Here is a 19,014-nt window from a genome sequence, read left to right on the forward strand (position 1 = left end):
TTGTATACCTTGAAAAATGGATGACTACTTTTTTTTTAGAAGCACATTTTTATAAAGGCGTAATCATTGCTGTTAATAAATTAGCAGTTATTTCTCAACATGTATGATATGTGAGCTAGAGTTTATATGAAATTTTAAGAAATTTAGTTAGTAAGCAGGGCATTGTAGTGTGCTCAGGAGGTTGAAAATTTGAAGCCAGCCTGGGCTACATAGTAGTAAGACCTTGTCTAAAAAAAGAGAAGAAGAAAAAATTTGAATTATTGGATGAACAGAATTGAGTTCTGTTATTGGATGAGCTATTGGATGAGCTAAGTTTACTGCTCTTTCATTAAAACTTGGATAATAGAATGAACATGCCTCCATTATAGTTATAATACATATTATAAGTTGTATCTGTGGGTTTCTCCTCTACTAAGCAGAAAGCTCTTTGAGGGTAACAATGATGCTTCAATCAGGCATTATCAGGTGCCTTAGTAAAGGGCCTAGAATGTAAAGAAGAGTAATTAGTACTTGTGGAATTAATTGTACAATGTTATACACAAGCTGTTCATATGTACTGGAATGAATGTGATGAATGATATTGTAGAGAATACTGGTATTTATATAATTGAATTGAAATCTCACTTATTTGTAGCTAAAGAATATTATATAACTAAGTATTGTAGTAACAATATAATATAGTTTTGTTAAGAAACACTGTTTCACTTTGAAGATTAAATTGAAAAGGTAATATCTTCCTTTATTACCTGACTTGTCCATTTTTTAATCATAAGACTGTCTGACTCCTAAACTTCTGTCCTTAATTAATGTGAAGTAGACAAATTAGCTTATGAATGAATGTGTTATTCCTTGCTTCTGAATTAATTAAAGGAGAATCCATCAACCTTAGCAATGTAAAATAAAATGGCGTCATTTCTATAAGGATGAAAGCTTTATATCTCTTTTTATTCAAGAGTAAAACTCTTTCTCTTGAATAGCCTTAATAATAATTACCTATTGAAATATCTGCAGTAAATAGTGTGGTAGGAATCATAAAGGAGGTATATTTAATTTGAAAATAAGACACTTAAACTTTAAACCACACACTAGGTATTACACAATTAGGAAAAAATAGTTTTTTTTGTTTGTTTTTTTGTCGGTCGTGGGGCTTGAACTCTGGGCCTGGGAGCTGTCCCTCAGCTCTTCAGCTCAAGGCGAGCGCTCTACCATTTGAGCTACAGCACCACTCCGGTTTTCTGGTGGTTTATTGGAGATAGGAGTCTCACGGTCTCTCCTGCCCGGGCTGGCTTTGAACCGCGATCCTCAGATCTCAGCCTCCTGAGTAGCTAGGATTACAGGCGTGAGCCACCAGCGCCCGGCTGGAAAAAATAGTTTTAAACAAGCAAAATTGATGGAGTCTACTACTTGCTTCATTTATAGAACCATTCTATTTTACTTGTCAATAAAATCCAGTTTAATTACTATGCCCTCCAAAGTTATAAAATGCAAGAACTATCTTTAATAAAAGAAGGAGTCTCAATAAGAAAGTCTGAATACTAATCTACTCAGAAGTCTTACCATGTTCCATAACATTGTTACAACTTTTTAAGTATATGAGATATCTATTATCATGTGGATCATTTTTCTGTATAGAATCTCTTAACCAAATTATGTTAATTGAACACATTATATTACATTCTTTTTATTGGCTAAAATCAGTTTTAAGAAAACTTACCTCAGGGCTGGGAAGGTGACTCAATGGTAGAGCGCTTGCCTTGCATGCCTGAGGCCCTGGGTTCGATTTCTCAGTACCACATAAAGAAAAAAGAAAAAAAGCCGGAAGTGGTGCTGTGGCTCAAGTGGTAGAGCGCTAGCCTTGAGCTGAAGAGCTGAGGGACAGTGCCCAGGCCCAGAGTTCAGGCCCCACGACCAGATCCCTCTGCCCCCCCAAAAAAAAGAAAAAAAGAAAACTTACCTCTTTTTTTGTTTTGTTTTTGAGATAGGATTCTGCTACATAGCTCAAGCTTGGCTGGAATTGTGATCCTTCTGCTTTGGCTTGAGAGTGCTTGGCATTATGGGCATGCACTACCACTCCTGGCTGTTCATAAAAACAGTTAATGTAAGAGAAAACTTTAACAAAAGAATTTATAGGCACTTAGAACACTTACGTGTCTGGTCTGCAAAATGAAAGGACTCATATTTTTCACTTGACACATTTTAGCATAACTCATATCTCTTGTTTGTATTTTAGTTTTTTTTTTTTTTTTTTTTTTTTTTTTTTGTCGGTTGTGGGGCTTGCACCCTGGGCTTGGGCACTGTTCCTGTGCTCTTAAGCTCAAGGCAAGCACTCTTACTGCTTGAGCCACAGCAAAACTTTGGTTTTCTAGTGGTTTATTGGAGATAAGAGTCTCACGGATTTGCTGCCCGGGCTAGCGTTGATCCGTGATCCCCAGATCTCAGCCTCCTGAGTAGCTAGGCTTACAGGCATGAGCCACCGGCACTCAGCTGTTTTAGCTTTTTTGTGTGTGTGAAGATGTTTTGTGAAGATGTTTTATGGACATGTGCAATGTTGCCTTTTTTTTTTTTTTTTTTGGGTCCGGACATGAACTCTGGGCCTGGGCACTGTCCCTCAGCTCTTCAGCTCAATGCTAGTGCTCTACCACTTGAGCCACAGCACCACTTCCGGCTTTTTCTTTTTGCTTATGTGGTGCTGAGGAATCGAACCCAGGGCCTCATGCATGCAAGGCAAGCGCTCTACCACTGAGCCATCTTCCCAGCCCCCTTTTTCTTTCTTTCTTTTTTTTTTTTTTTTAAGAAGGAATCCTGCTGTTGCCCCCCTGGGGCCTTGAAGTGCTAGGTTCAAATGATCCTTCTATGTCAGCCTTCCAAGAAGCTGCAATTACATGTTGTGGCATGTTACTTTATCTCTCATGTTTCCAACTTTTAAAAATACAAGACTTGTGAAGAATGACTTGGAAAGAAGAGAAAACAGGAGTAGACGTAAACATTAGGCATTGTGATTTCTATGCTTATTTATCTCTCTCTCTCTCTCTCTCTTTTTTTGCCGTTCCTGGGGTTTGAACTCTTGAGAGGCTTGGACACTGTCCCTGAGCTTTTTTTGCTCAAAGATAGTATTCTACCACTTTAGCCACCGCTCCACTTTCAGCTTTTTTTTTTTTTTTTTTTGGTTAATTGGAGATAAGAGTCTCAAGGACTTTTCCTGCCTTGGCTGGCTTCAAACTGTGATTCCCAGATCTTAGCTTCCTGAGTAGTTAGGATTATAGGTATGGGCCATCAGTGCCTGGCTACTATGCTTATCTTTTAACATTAGAAGAATGGATCTGCTCAGTGATAAAAAGAGAGAAAAATAATATATGCATTATTTCATTACATTAGCATAGGATTAGGCCCATTGAGGTCTGTGTTTGGTGATACTGCTGATCGGCACCTGTCGTCAGACATTCCACTTAACCCTCACTACTGTTCTCTTCCTGGTGGGAAGAGGGAAGGCTGTTATCCACCTTTCACTCTTTAGAAGTTGTTGAGTAAAATGCAGGGGCTCTGCAAAACCATCTGAAAATGACAAAGGCCAAATAAGGACAAAATAAACATTAACATTTAGAAGTGGGTTTTTTTTTGTCCTGTTCTTTGGAAGAATTTGTCTTAACCCAGGGCATTTTTAAATTTTGAAAGAGATTTTTTTATTGATATGTTCACAAAAATATCGAATGGTCTTCCCAAACAGGCAAGGGCTTTACCACTTAGCTGGACCTCAACTCTCCAAAGTACCTTAAAAAAAACAAGCAAACAAAGAACTTTGATTTAGTTGAATGGAGCTTTAAATGTTGACACTACTTTTCTGTACATTGTAGGTTATAGCCAATGTTAATGAGTTAAGAACAAACTTGATATCTGGGGAATAGTACATTTTATTACATTAAAGTTTGCAAAACTTGTATTTGTGTTACAATAAAAAACATTGAGGCTTAATCAGGTTCCGTTAGAATGAATCAGATTTTACTTTTTGACAATACTGGGGTTTAAATGTATGGACTCATGTTTTATACGCAGGTGCTTTACCACTTAAGCCAGGCCTCAAATCTCTTTGACTTTAGTTATTTTTCAGGTAGAGTCTCAAGACGTTGCCCCAGCTGGCCTCAGACCTTTCTCTTGCTTTAGCCTCTCAAGTTCAGGGGTTATAGATGTGCACCACCATGCCAGACCCTACCTGTAATCTCAGCTCTCTAGAAGCTCAGGCAGGAAGATGAAAAGTTTGAGGTCAACCTGGGTACATAGTAACACCCTGTTTTGAAAAAAAAATACATGCATAGATAAATATATTCAAAGGGAAAATTAGTCATGTTGTTTATTTTTAAATTTCAAAAGAAATACTTGGCTATGGGACCCTCTTTATACTCCATGTATAGTGAGTGCAGTGAAATACGCACATTTCAGAAAATAGTGCTTGGAAGATTTGCTTTATACCAGTTCTTCATTTAGGATGGCTAGTGAAGGCATGTACAGAAAGTCTATATTTTAAGGAATTCATTTTTCTTGTCTCTAAAAATGAAATAAGAATCATTAAAATTTAAAAGTCAAAAGCCTTGCAAGAGTCATACCTGCCTTCTTAACAGCCTAGTAAGTAAAGGGTCCTGAGTTCAAATCCCAGTATAGCCCAAAACAAAAAAATACAATAAGTAAAAAGTTAGCAACTTCTTTTTTTGCACTGGTACTAGGGCTTGAATTCAGGGCCTTGAGTTCTTCCTTGGCTTTTTCCACTCAAGCAACACATCTACCTCCATCTTTTTGCTGGTTAATTGATGATAAGAGTTTCATGGACTTTTCTTGATGGGCTAGCTTCAGATCTCCATCCTCAAACCTCAGCCTCTTGAGAGCCCAGATTACAGGCATGAGCCACCAATTCCCAGCTTAATGCATATTTGAAAATATATTGCCCTTTAGTTCTTATTGTTCAACAGCCAACTATTTGAAACACAATAGTCAGAATAGTCTGTTTTCTTCTCCCCTTTGGAATTTCAGTTTTGTATTGATGTTCTATGTGGTGGTGTGTGTAAATCTTTAGCAATGAATATTTACTTTTAACATATCGAATAATGACCCAAACCCTCTTCTGCTTTAACATTGTTTTCAATTTTCATGTTTCCCTGTTAGTTTACCTTTTCCTTATATGTGACATTTTTCTTATTTGTTGTATGCCTTTCCCATGAATCATTGGGATTCTTTTGTCCTTGACCAAAGTAGTATTTTCCCCTTTGGCTCTGTGTGCATTTGCTTCTGTAGTATAGTATAGAGTGGAGGATTTTTTTAAAATTTCAGTCTGCCTTATTAGACTAATGGAAAAACCTATATGGAAAAGTATCCTTTGCCTTATCTTGAAAGATGAGCTTTTCAATCATTTTATCAGTGAGCCACTTTATAAATTTAAGATCAAGTTTTAGCTTTTGTGAAGTGGTGGTAACAAGAAAAAAACTGGAACATATTTATCAGTTACTGCTGTAGTTAGTTACTGGTGTAAGTAATATAATGAAAAACTGTTCCATATTTGTTATTGATGTTCCATTAATCTATTGGGGGAGCAGGGTGGGGAGAAATCCCAGAGAATTTTTCCTGTCCACACTACCTGGGAAGGCCTCAGACATTCAAGCTTTGTTTTGCTCAGGCCCGGAACCTAGTGAGCTTTGGAGACTGCTTCTGGATGACCACAGTCACCTGATTGTGTGTGGAGTAGCTGGCCTGGGAACGCCACAGCAGTGAGAGAAGCAGTTCTTTGGTTGAGATTTGTTTTGTTTTGAACTCCTTAAAACCAGAGAACATCAAGCCATGCATATGGTGAAGTTTACCAGGACTCACATTGTAGGATGATTAATGGTCTCTGGTGAAGTAGTATCGTCTTTATTGTCTGCCAGGCTTCTGTGTAAATGAAATGTAGCCCTTGAGTTTATTTTTGTTTTGACTTAAAAGGGTCTTTTTACTCTGAAAATCAAAGTAAGAAATGAATATTTCTTTCTTTCTTTGTGATGCTGTGAATTGAACCCAGGAACTCATGGACCCTAGGCAAATGCTCTACAACCAAGTCATACCCTACAACCCCAAATATGCATTGTCAAACAAGATGTATGTAAAAAATCCTGTGAGAGTTGAGTACCAGTGTAATCCTAGATATTCAGGAGGTTGATATCTGATGACTGCAGTCTGAAGCCAGCCTGGCAGAAAAGTCTGTGGGACTCTTACCTCAAATTAACTACCAAAAAGCCAGAAGTGGAGCTGCTGCTCAAGCCATAGAGCACTAGTCTTGAGCATAAAAATTCAGGGACAGCATCCAGGTCTTGAGTTCAAGCTGCAGGACTGGCATGCATGTGCACGTGCGCACGCACACATACACACACACACACACACACACACACACACACACATAAACACAAACACACATACACACACACACAAATATCCTGTATATTGAAACTTTTCCTAAGGACTTAAATAAACTCTTAAACGAACTCTTAGAGAATCTTTAAGAGTTTCTCAAACTACTTGACATTGTTCAGATTTTTAGATTGCATTAGATAAAATGAATCTTCCTTTTGACTTAGGAAACAGTCTGTTGTTATTTTTTATTTATCAACAATTCAAATAGAAAATTAGATAAACTGCATTTCAGAGTTGATTAAATAAGAGATTTTTAAGAATAGAAATTGTGCTTTATAGTATCTGTGCCTTAGGGAAAAAGCTTAATCTACTAGACACCTGTATCCATTTTGGCTTCCATTTGGTCACTCAGCGAGTTGATTAAAGCAATATTTATTGAGCACCGACCATGTGCCAGCTCGTGTCATCAGGCACTTGTGGTGTAGCTGTAAAGTAAAGAAATGAACACTACCATCCTTGCGGAAACGAGATAACAAGCTTTTGGTGTGCACAACAGCCTGTTATCTGGTATTTGGAGTAGTCATAACTAAACATTGTACAGTAGTGACCAGAAAAATTAAGTATTCTTCATGTGGATTTTATGTCCTTTGATATTGTGTAAAGGAAATCCTAAATCCGAAGTACTAAAACAAAATTCCACCCAAATGGACAATTTTTATTTGAATTTTAGTTGAAATATTAAAAAAATAAAACCCAATACTGTTACCAGTCGTTTTCACCAGAAATTATGAATCTTTCTCATTTACTAAGCTGGGGAGACTTTACAGTGGATATGGTGTGAAGTTTCTCTTAGGATTTTTTTACCCACTCAAAGTTGTTTTCTCCTGTTCCTTTGTGACAGAGCCTGGAAAAAAAAAAAAAAAAAGGTAACCCTGAAAGTTGCCCAATGGAAATGTAGTCATCTGATTATATTGCACAATTAGCAAGAAAATCTTTAGTTTGTTTTGTCTACTGTATGTTAAGAACTCATTTTTGTTTTGTTTCAGTGGCTGTACTTGTGTCATTTTTCTATATAAACAAATAAAACCTTCAGTGTTCATTTTTTTACCTCAAGTATTCAAGTAGATAATCCTGTTTTTATGCAGTGCAAGTAACATTTATTCCATAGAACATATAAGGTAATGATTATCATTATTTTATTTTTATTCATAAATATTTAAAGCCTGCTCTAAGTGCTAGGGAGTATGAAAGATGATAATAAGACATGGCAGCTGCCCGTAATGGTGCTCGTGGTCTAGCTGGATACAGAAGATTTCCACATGGAAATGAAATCTTTCCTACTTGGCAATATGTAATTTAGCATAAAGAGGAGTCCAGGTTATGTCAATACTGTATGCTAGATCCTCAGTTAGGCAGACTGGCCTTCTAGAAGTTCTGGAAGGCTTTTTTAGGAACCCATCCTTTATTATCTAAGCAAAAGTGATTAGAAGGCCTTCTCTATGCCATGGGTACCTAGGGGTGTCCAAACTACTACAGTGGCTTAGCAGGATCAGGAGGAAAAGGAGAAGAAACAGATATCTTTGCAGGTGTGGCATTCACTACCCTCTTGTGAGCTGAAACTGACCTGAGAATAGACTACATGGATACAGCATTGGTGCATTTTAGTTCGGGTTTGAACTCTGGACTTTGCACTTGCTATACAGCTGCTCTATTTGAGCAATGTCTCTAGCACTCTGTGTGTGTGTGTGTGTGTGTGTGTGTGTGTGTGTGTGTGTGTGTGTGTGTGTGCTTGCGTGCTGGTGTGTGTGTGTGTGTGTGTGTGTGTGTGTGTGTGTGTGTGTGTGTGTGTGTGTGTGTGTGTGCTTGTGTGCTGGTCCTGGGATACTGGGGCTTGAATTCAGGGCTTGGGAGTTGTCCTCTTTTTTTTGTTGTTGTTGTTCAAGTCTAATACTCTACCACAGCTAAGCTTCCAGCTTTTTTTCTGGCTAATTGGAGTCTCAGGAGTTTTCTGTTCCAGCTGTTTTGGAACTGTGATCCTCAGCTCTCAGCTTCTGAGCAGCTAGTATTACAGGCATGAGCCACTGGGGCTATCTGCAAAATACATTTGTAATTTCCTTTTTTTTTTTTTTTTACAATTGAACTCCAGGGCCTTATACTTGCAGACTCTGTGGCACTTGAGCCACACCTCCAACCCTTTCTGCATTCATTATTTTTAAGTTAGGGTCTTGATTTTATGTCTGAGTTAGTCTGGCCTGCAATTCATTTAAGTAAGAAAAACAAAACTGAGGAGGCTTGTGCACTGGCTTAAATGTATATATTGGGCTTTAAAGTGCGTTTTTTTCCACATATAGAATACATTGGGATACCTTTAAGTAATTAAAAAAATTGGAATTTGTAGAATTGGACTTGGATAGTTTTCAAGAAATCCTATCCTTATTCTTGAACAGATTATGAGTCATTTTGACATGGGGTAGAGTATAATTTTAGTAAGGTTAAATGGCTTGATGCTCCTTCTTAAACAATATTGTTCTTTTCCCCCCCAGTTTTGGCATGCCAATCCATAAAGACTATGGGACGCATAGTGTGAGTTTGTTAGGCCATTATTTAATGTTGAGAATTTCTTAATTCATCCGGAGTGTGTTCTATATTAATTTCTTTATTGTTATTAAATCTGTATTAAGTGAAAAAAAGCAATTTTTCATGAATAAAAATAGCCTAATGAGTTGTTTCTGGGGTTGGGACTGTCACCATGCTAATGAGCTGTGATTTTAGAGCTCAAGCTCCTTCTGCCCTCCCAGCAAGACAAACTACAATGACAGAGATGAGGTTCTGGTTTTGAAAGTCCCGGGTTATTCTGATGTCCAGTCACACTAGACCGTGCTATCTCTCCTGCACCCAAACTCTTTTGAATAATTCAATACACACCCACACTCCCTCTACTGAGACTCAGTAATTATTAACATTTTGCCATATTGCTTTATGACTGGCTCTCTCCCTCTTTCTCTGTATGTATTACTTGTTTTTCTGTGCCAAGTGAAGGTCGGCTTCAGGCATCACTACTCTCCTATTAAGTACTCCAGTGTGCATCTCCTGAGAAAAGGATGTTCCACTATAACCACAATAGCATATCTTAGAAAATTAATAATAACTTAAAATCTTCCCTACAAGTTTATTTTCATTTATTAAGCCATCAAAATCCGTAAGTCTACTGAAAATGAAATGTATGTGAAGTAAAAAGTTCTGCAGAATATGAAACTTGGGAATTTTTGCTAAGCATAGTATAGGGGGTGTCTTTTTTTGTGTTTGCAAGTAAGGCCACTACTTGGAGGGTTTTATTTTGTTTTTGTTTTCTGTGTCAGTCCTTGGGCTTGAACTTTGGGCCTGGACACTGTCTCTGAGCCTTTTTTACTCAAGGATAGTGTCCTACCACTTGAGCCACAGCTCTACTTCCAGCTTTTTGGTGCTAAATTAGAAATTAGAGTATCATGGACTTTCTTGCTTGGGCTGGCTTTGAACCGTGATCCTCAGATCTCAGCCTCCAGAGTAGCTAGGATTATAGTCCTGAGCCATCGGCATCTGGCATACATATTTTTATTGGGTCAGAGCATTTTCTTTTTTCTTTTTGGTCAGTCGTGGGGCTTGAACTCAGGACCTGGGTGCTGTCCCTGAGCCTTTTCAGGATGCTTTTCAGTGGACAAGCTCAGTGGACATGGATTTCAAGACATGTTTCACAACAAATCCAACAAATCTGTAAGGCAGTCTACAGAGTTGTTCACTTCTATAGCTCAGATTCTTTGCATGTTTGTCAGTTTTAACTTTTTGTTAGCTTCAGCTTCTGTTTTGACTCCGTCTAATTTTACAGAGTACAGTATCACCATAGAAATAAGAAACCTCTCCACAGATGTAGGCTGTCAGTCTTTCTGTCTGATTAGGCATCAAACCATATCTGGACCAGTAACTATCATCAGGGGAGCATTCTTTCCTGACTGGCGTAGACTAACCTGTATCCCTCCTAAAGCTGAGAATCAAGGACTCTTAGGGAGAGGAAAGGAGGAGTGGAAATTGAGTTAGCTCTTCACAGTGTCTATTATTTAGCTCTCTGCCTGTTTTCTTTGTTGTAAAATGGGAGCAGAGTGACTTACCTCTGTGATTATTACTAATATGAAATAGGTAATACAACATATACAAAGTTGATGTTTAGTTTGTGGTGATTCCTCTTTTCCCCTTTCCATTTTCTAGAAAGTCCAATTTTCCAGAAAATTGTCTTCCTTTGCTACTTCATCCTCTATACGGTAAGCATGTGTAAGTGACTCTCCTTTAGGGGTCTTTCTTACTTGTCATTCCTCCTTGGTACCTAGGGCACAAATTAAAGCACATGTGTATATTAATTGTGTAGAATAGTGGGTTCCACTATGCTGTTGTCGTACAGTTATATAAGGGACTTTGGTTGCTTTTTTCTCCTCCATCTATTACTCAGAGTTATCTTCCCTCCTCACTCCTGTTGTTCATTTTCTTACTTCCTACTGCAGCACACAACATGTTATGTGAACTTTGTGAGCTAGTTAAATACCTATCTTGGCCCATCTTATTTTTTTCTTAAAAATTTCAGCTTCCTTTATGTTATTCTAGAACTTAGGAAGGGAAGCTGTCAACTGTGTGTGTATTGTCAAGATGCAGATCAAATGTGAATGGAAATGTCTTCAATTTTGCTACTCATAAAAAAACAGAAGAATTGAAATACATTTTCTCCCTTTATTAAAAGCAAAGCACATGACCCATGGAAAATATCAGCAAAATCAACTGCTTTTTGAAATTGAGTAGCTTGACTGTCAGGATAGTCTTTGATATTTTGGGCAAGTCTAGGGTTACTCTGGTAGTTGACCTATGCTGGTTTCTTCAGGACTTCCTGTCTAAGAAGGATTATGTCTCATTTTCCAGCAAATATTTTTTGGGGGGGTTGGGATTGCTTCTCACCACAAGAAAGTTATCTTCCAAACTTATGTATGCCAGTATGTGGCAGCACAGGAGGATCTTTGTCCAAATATGCCTGTTTTGAAAAGAAATAGGTAAGGGAGGGTTGTCAGATGTGTTTCCTTATAACATTTCTTTTTTTTTTTTTTTTTGGGTCCGGTCGTGGGGCCTGAACTCTGGGCCTGGGCGCTGTCCCTCAGCTCTTCAGCTCAAGGCTAGCACTCTACCACTGGAGCCACAGTGCCACTTCCGGCTTTTTTCTTTTTGCTTATGTGGTGCTGAGGAATCGAACCCAGGGCCTCATGCATGCAAGGCAAGCGCTCTACCACTGAGCCACCTTCCCAGCCCCTCCTTATAACATTTCTAAGGCAACTCCTAGAGCACCCTGCAAAATTGTCACAGCCCAGTAACATGGGGAAATCTTCAGATTCTTAACGTTTTTCTTCTAAAATAGTTCTTAAAAAAGAGCTATACAGGATGCTCTCCCTGGTTCTGTGCTGGAAGAAGTATAGAGAAGTCTACTGTCTCTCTTCAGTTTCAGGTGGTCTGTTTAATGTTTTAGGTTTGGTGGTGCTGAGGAACTTGTTGATCTGTTAAAGTCTGTGAATAATGAAAATACTTGGATTTTGAATGATAACACTGTAATTCAAAGCTTCTGAGGGATGTTTTAATGTCTTTCTGTTTCTATATATCTCAGATGAAGGTCTAGATATGACATGAAACATCACAATAAATGCAGAACTCTGAAGTCAGCTAATTTTCTTAAATAACGACAAAGAACATTGTAACTATAGTTTTAGCGAAAAGTCCTGGAGTTTGGAGGAAGTTTGAAATTTGTATTGCACATCCTTGAAGTGTTATTGGTTACTTTTAAGAAGGATGAAATAATATTTTGTTTGTGAAGCTACCTTGCGTTTGGATAAGTTTTTAATGTCAGTGCTTTGCAGAAAAGTTTTGTGGACGTTTCATTTTGCTGTGCATCCAGTGCCTGAACTCTGTAGCTATGGTTTCCACCAGCAGTAGAGGGGCAGGAATGAAAAGAGAAATGGTTCTTGTTTCCCATCTAATAACCAGACTTTATTTTTATTTCCACTCCCCAGAGTTAAAAAAAAAGAAGAAAAAAAAGTGCAAAGATCAGGACCCAAAGGCGCAAAAAGCTAAAATGTTATTTTCTAAGTAGAAAGAGGCTGGCTTTGTCATGATGTGAAAGACATACATAGGAAACATTTCTTCAGAGCTACGGAGTTGAGTGCCAGGATCATACATGGATTAGGTTTAATTCCTTCTTCAGACAGTCCAGCAGGTAAAAACCAATCATGGTCCTTTTGGCCAATCCTTCTGGCTTTCATTATGCTTTGAATAATGTCTCTCTTTTTTTTTTTTTTTGGCCTCGGCCTGTTGGACTGTAATCTTCCTATTTATGCTCCCCATAAACTACCATGCCCAGCCTTATATTTATTGAGATGAGGTTTCATGAACTCCCCTCCCCCCTAAAGCTGGCCTCCAAACACAATATTCCCAATGTCTACTTCTTGAGTAGCTAGGGTAACAGGTGTGAGCCACCACACTTGGCTTTATCATCTAACTCTTGTCACTTAAACTTTTCTTATAGATTAGTTGTTAGAGCTTTAGCTTCACTTTTGCTTCTTTCTAGATTCTGTATTGGAGTTTCTCATAGGCATCCTCAATTTGTGTGGATTCTAAGGGCAACTGCTCTGGTCTCGGGTCCTTTATTATTTTCATTTCTTTCTTGGGAATTTTTATTCTGATCAAAAATTACAGCATGACCAATGAAAACATTGTTTACTAGCTCATAAAAATGTATATATAGTACTCGCAGAAAAATTGTTTGGAAAAGAGATTACACTCAGAGAATGAATGGTGAAATTTTAGGACCACAGTCCATTAAGTATTTTGTTTGAAGTATTTTGGCCTTTTAACATGTGCATCTTCAACTTTATCTTATGTGATAAAAACTATACTGGTCAATTGAATGTCGGAATTTTTTTTTCTTTTGGTAATATTGGGATTTAAACTCAGGGACTTGTGCTTGCTAAGCAGTTTCTCTTACATTTCCAGAAGGACTTTTAAAAATTAATTTGCCACTGGACAAAAACAAAGGGTAGTTTGAGAATATTATTGGAATTGTATTATAGTGAAACATGTAATTGTCAAAAAATTTGTCGGTAATTTGGCAAAGATCCCAGCATAAACAGTGCTGTAGTAGACCAAGTCGGGGCCCCAGCCTTTCCTACCCTAGTATGAAGACTATCGCACAAGGACAGCTTGGTTTCCTCGTGCTCATGTTACACCCGCATAGTGACTATGAGTACCCTAGAGTGACATGGGGAATGAACTCTTGGTGTTATTATTATTGTTTTCAGTACTTAATACATCCTAAGAACAACATGCTATCAATGGAAGTATTTTCTTTTTCAGCTAATTTAGAGTTACAACAGCATTTGAAAGGCTGGGGATGTAGCTCCTTGATAAAGTATCTGCTTCATGTGTGTGAAGTCGAATACTACCATCACCACCAGTAGAATAAGGAAGTTAACTATTGTTTCTGCTTTGCTCACATATAACAACAAGAGATGAGTGGCAGATCTACTGGGTGATGGAGGAAAGGTGATCCACCGCTGCTTGGCTTGTCTGTAGAATCTATGTACTTGCATACGGGCCTCTGAGGGGTGTTCCACATCTTTTGGAGAAACTCTTATCTTTTTTTTTTATAATGGAATAATTATATGAATAAGAAATTTTTGGAGATGAGATCTAGCTATGCTGTCCAGACTGGTACTAAACATGTGTGCTCAACTTACCCTTCCACCTAAGCCTCCAGAGTAGCTGTGTCAATAGATCTGAACCGCTGCACACAGTACATTTTAAAATATTTTCTTTCTTTTAATGTTTTATCTCTCTTCTTGTCTCCCTCCCTCCCTCCCTCCCTTCCTCCTTCCGTCCCTTCTTCCCTCCATCCTTCCCTCTCTCCCTCCCTGTCTTCCTCCCTCCCTTCTCTCCTCCCTCCTCTTTCTTTTTCTTCAGTACTGGGGCTTGAACTCAGCGCCTGGGTGTATCCCTGAGCTTTTTTACTCAAAGCTGATGCTCTACCACTTGGGCCACAGCTTCACTTTGAATTTTTTTTTTTTTTTAGTTAATTGAATGTAAGTGTCTTACTGACTTTTCTGCCTAGTCTAGCTTTGAACAGTGGTATGAGCCATTAGCACTTGGCTGAATTTCCTATTTCTCTTTTTTTTTTTGGGGGGGGGGTCCGGTCGTGGGGCCTAAACTCTGGGCCTGGGCGCTGTCCCTCAGCTCTTTTAGCTCAAGGCTAGCACTCTACCACTTGAGCCATAGCGCCACTTCCGGCTTTTTTCTTTTTGCTAATGTGGTGCTGGGGAATCGAACCCAGGGCCTCATGCATGCAAGGCAAGCACTCTACCACTGAGCCACCTCCCCAGCCCCTGAATTTCCTATTTCTTAAAAAACGTTGGGGCTGGGAAGGTGGCTCAGTGGTAGAGAGCTTGCCTTGCATGCATGAGGCCCTTGGTTCGATTCCTCAGCACCACATAAGCAAAAAGAAAAAAGCCGGAAGTGGCGCTGTGGCTCAAGTGGTAGAGTGCTAGCCTTGAGCTGAAGAGCTGAGGGACAGCACTCAGGCCCAGAGTTCAGACACCACGACTGGACCCCCCCCCCCCAAAAAAAAGTAGAAGCCTTTTAAAATTTTTCCATTTCATCTTATATTAGTCATTTGTCTACTGATGGAGGTTATTGGTGTGATAATTCTTTTTTTTTGAAAGTTTTCAAATTGTTTTTCTGCCCAAGCTGTTGGTATTTCAGCTAGCAGTAGCATTGCCTCTTACATAGGAATTCAAAACAAAAAGTAGTTTTCCTTGATGAGGATGGGATGAAGGTATCAGTACAAACTCAGTACATAATGGTGTACTGAGGAAAATCCAGCATTTGTGACTAGGAAAATGTTTCTGGCAAAAAACATTCTGTATATTCATTTAGCCAGTTACTGAAATGGTATTATGCATGGCTTTGAAGTTGAAATGATTTAATACAGTAGTCACCTATGACTGTTAGCGCAGTGAGTTTTTAGAATGCCTTTTGCTTCCTAGGAGGTCATTTATGTAGCAGATAATAGCATACCAGAAGAGCAGATGATGTTCTGATTTACTGGAGTATGGCATGAGTTTAGGTATGCATTGTGAAATTGGAAACATGGGCACTTGGTCAATCTAGCTACACATTTCTACTCTCCACATGTCATGTTTTCTCAGTGTGCATTTGTTTTTGTTTTATAGTGACCCTGTCAAAAGGCAAAAAAATAAAGTCTAAATAGTCGATTTTCAGTTTAAGTTGGGTAGAATCAGGGTTACTGTCAGTTTGGTTTTTCTTACTATTACTGAGGCAAGACAAAGTTTTATTCCTTTGAAAGATAAGGTTCGTGAACTCTGTACTAGGTCAGGGTGTGTGGCGCTCTGCCCTATAATCATTGTTCATTGTTAGCATGGTGGAATTCTTGTGCATTTAAAACATCCCAGCCACCATGTTGTTCTAGCTCCTCAGTAATTTGGACATCCGAGTACCCTTTGTTACATCAAGTTGTGAAGCTGCTAAGAGCCACTTTCAAATCCAGAACGACTTCCATATATTGCTACAAAGGTTGTGGTATCCGTTTTCAGTATTCACGTTGAACAGGCACTCAGGTTCTTGAGGTGTTTGAAGAACACATGTCCAGTGTTACTTGCTGAAACCAACTCTAGAAAACTTGTGCTGATGCCATATTTTTGTGCTATTGTTGTGTCTAACTATGAAGTGAAGGAAGTGCTAATAACACTTCCTACTTGTTTAGCACGTTTCCTCCCCAGCTCTCAGAAGAGTTGGCCAATATCAGGCTGGATCCCCAGCCTATGTTTCTGTTCTTTTCTAATTCCTGTCATGTAATGTTACATAAAACTTTCACTTGCTAACTTCCTTTTTCTTAATGTTCTTCTATAAATTAGAAAATAGTATTTACTGTTATCATCTCCTATACTGAGAAAAAAGCTTGTCTCCACTAAAAACCTGACCTAGGTTTATACTGTTGTCAGCCACAGAGCCAAAGTCAAACTCAAGAGGTTTTTCCTTGGCTTTGTTTTTTTTTTTAATCACTGAGCCATAGTTTCTCTCCTTTTTAGTTACTCTTGTAGGACCAAAGAAAATACATTTCCAGCTACCAAAAATATTCCCCATGTCTCTTCTTCAGTATTCCAGTGTTAAGATTTATACTAGATTTATTGGCTGAAGTAAAGTTTCATTGCCAGTTATAAACATGATCTGTTCCCATCTTATTCCTGATCTGACTGCTGTCCCAGATGGTGATGGATAGTTGACACAAGATTGTAATGAATGTAGCCCCTATTTTCTTTTTGCTCTTTTAAATTTGATTTAACAGGTTGCTTTCTGCCAGGAATTTTATGAATGGACAAATGTTAATATGCCAGATTTTTTTCCTTTATAGTAATAAATGTAACAAGATGTCTCCTCAAAGTGGATCCATTTAGAGTATGTTAATACTTGAATGAACACTTGCTGAATTTACAGGTAAAAAGCAACTCCAATGCCAGACACTGGTGGCTCACACCTGTGAACAGGAGGCTAAGGTCTGAGGATCATAGTGCGAAGCCAGTTTGAGCAGGGAAGTACATGAGACACTTATCTCCAGTTAAGCACCAAAAGTGCTAGAAGTGGAACTGTGGCTCAAGTGGTAGAGTGCTAGACTTGAGTGCTAGACTAAAGCTCAGGGACAACACCCCAGCCTGGAGTGGAAACCCCGGGACTAGCACCAGAAAAAAAATAAAGCAACTCTAACTATTGGTAAAATGAAGATGTTTCTATAAAACTCCATTACTACACTTGAATATATTTTATGCTTTGAAATCTGTGGTGTCCATAAGGTCTTCCTTATTGATTGCGGAGCTTGAAGAAGGTTCTGTAAAAACTAGAATAATTGGATGTTCTGCTGTGAAATCAAGCTAAGGGTGAAGTTTCTATGACATACAATTCTTTCCCTCTTCCAAGCAGCCAAAGTGAAAGTTGCATTTTGCTCAAGTTTGTGTAATCTCCTTAGTGAAAACAAGATTTGAAGTGAGTGTGGTGTGCCCAGACCAAGCAGTTTTGTTGTTTTAGTGCCTACACGTGACCCAGTGTATGCACACACACACCACACATAAAGAGTCCATTCTTATTTCCATGCAGCCAAGGGAAGCTGGCCACTGCAGTCCTGGGCTTAGTGGAAGCTGGCAGCCTTTCTCCTCCTGTGGACAGCAGCCTGACGTCACTCCAGGCGGCTGTGATAGCAGACCCACTTCAGAGATTCTCAGTTGGCAGAGCTATGGAAGGCCTGGCTTTGATCATTTCCTGTCACACTTGAGTAAATGCAGTGTGAGGAAATTTGTCATTGTCAGAAATCCTGGGGTTGCCTTTTCAAGTGTTTAAGGTATAGTACTTATCTTTGAATGTTTAGATATCATCCTAACAACAAACCTGTGTGATGCCCAAGAGAATTGTGGTTATTCTTATTTTAGAAACACACCAAGCCAAGTTCAGAGAATTGAAAACTTGGCAAATGGTAGTAGAGTGACCAAAATTCAGGCCTTCCAAACTCTGTGGTGTCCTCTCTTCTCCTTCTGTCCCTCCCACCCTCTGTGAGTGTGTGTGTGTGTGTGTGTGTGTGTGTGTGTGTGTGTGTGTGACTATGTAGCTTACTATTCTCCTGCTTCAGCTTCCCAAGTGCTGAGATTACAGGCATATGCTAATATCTCATTGGTGTCTTTCTTTTCACTGTATTAAATAACTTCTTTAGAGTGGCAGTTGTTAATTTTTCTGTTCTTTTACATCCTCTCTCATCTAACTGTGTGGGATGATGATATATGATTTTTTTTGTTTTTCCCCCCAGTGAAGACGTTTGTTCAGTTCAACACAGTCTTGCTGCATTCAGGAACTCCTAGACAATGAGATAACCCGCTTCCCGCATCTGAGAGCCTTCTGAACCATCTAGCGTAAGTCTGCCCTCACCAGCTAATTGCCAAGATTTATTAACCACATGATGCTCTTGCTCATTTGGCCTCTGAAAGCTACATAAAATTGAAGGGATGGATGATAGTGATTTCTTGTGTTGTTAACTAGAGGAGACAAAACCAACATGAAAGGGCCATTCTGTTCCTTAGAAATCAGAATTTTACTGGGAGGAGGAAGAGAGAGTTGAAGCGCCACCGTTAAAATATAATTTGTCTGTTATTAAAACACACACACACACACACACACACACACACACACACCCCTTCCAAAGTTGAAGCGCCACCGTTAAAATATAATTTGTCTGTTATTAAAACACACACACACACACACACACACACACACACACACACACACACACACACACACACACACACACACACACACACCCCTTCCAAAGTTGTTTTTTTTTTTCATTTCTACTGGTTGATTTTTAAGCTGTTACAAAAGTAGAAAAAGAACAATTTCCTTCCATGGTTTATGGAGCTGCTTGTATGGAGTGGGAATACTTCAGGTTGTAGATAGTCTTGTTTTTCAGTTTGTGATTCTGAGGTAAATTTTCAAGGTGATATTAAGAATAGGCAGGGTCAGATGCTGGTAACTCATGCCTGT

The 19,014-nt window shown here is 38.8% G+C and overlaps 1 protein-coding gene across 2 annotated transcripts in view; it reads left to right on the forward strand.

Moving 5' to 3' along the window:
* The window catches only part of LOC138839041 (SERTA domain-containing protein 2-like), a 117,016-nt gene that overhangs the window by 2,345 nt on the left and 95,657 nt on the right, over positions 1–19,014 (forward strand). The window contains exons 1-2 of one of the 2 annotated variants that reach the window (XM_070038681.1): positions 10,606–10,658; positions 18,284–18,386. The exons of the other annotated variant lie outside the window; for it this stretch is intronic. The gene's annotated coding sequence lies outside the window, so the exon portion shown is untranslated. Of the gene's footprint in view, positions 1–10,605; positions 10,659–18,283; positions 18,387–19,014 lie in introns of those variants that run through there. 2 annotated transcript variants of the gene reach the window in all.

This window comes from Dipodomys merriami, unplaced genomic scaffold, assembly GCF_024711535.1.
Source record: "Dipodomys merriami isolate MVZ:Mamm:240054 unplaced genomic scaffold, mDipMer1.0.p SCAF_290, whole genome shotgun sequence".
NCBI classification, from domain to species: domain Eukaryota; kingdom Metazoa; phylum Chordata; class Mammalia; order Rodentia; family Heteromyidae; genus Dipodomys; species Dipodomys merriami.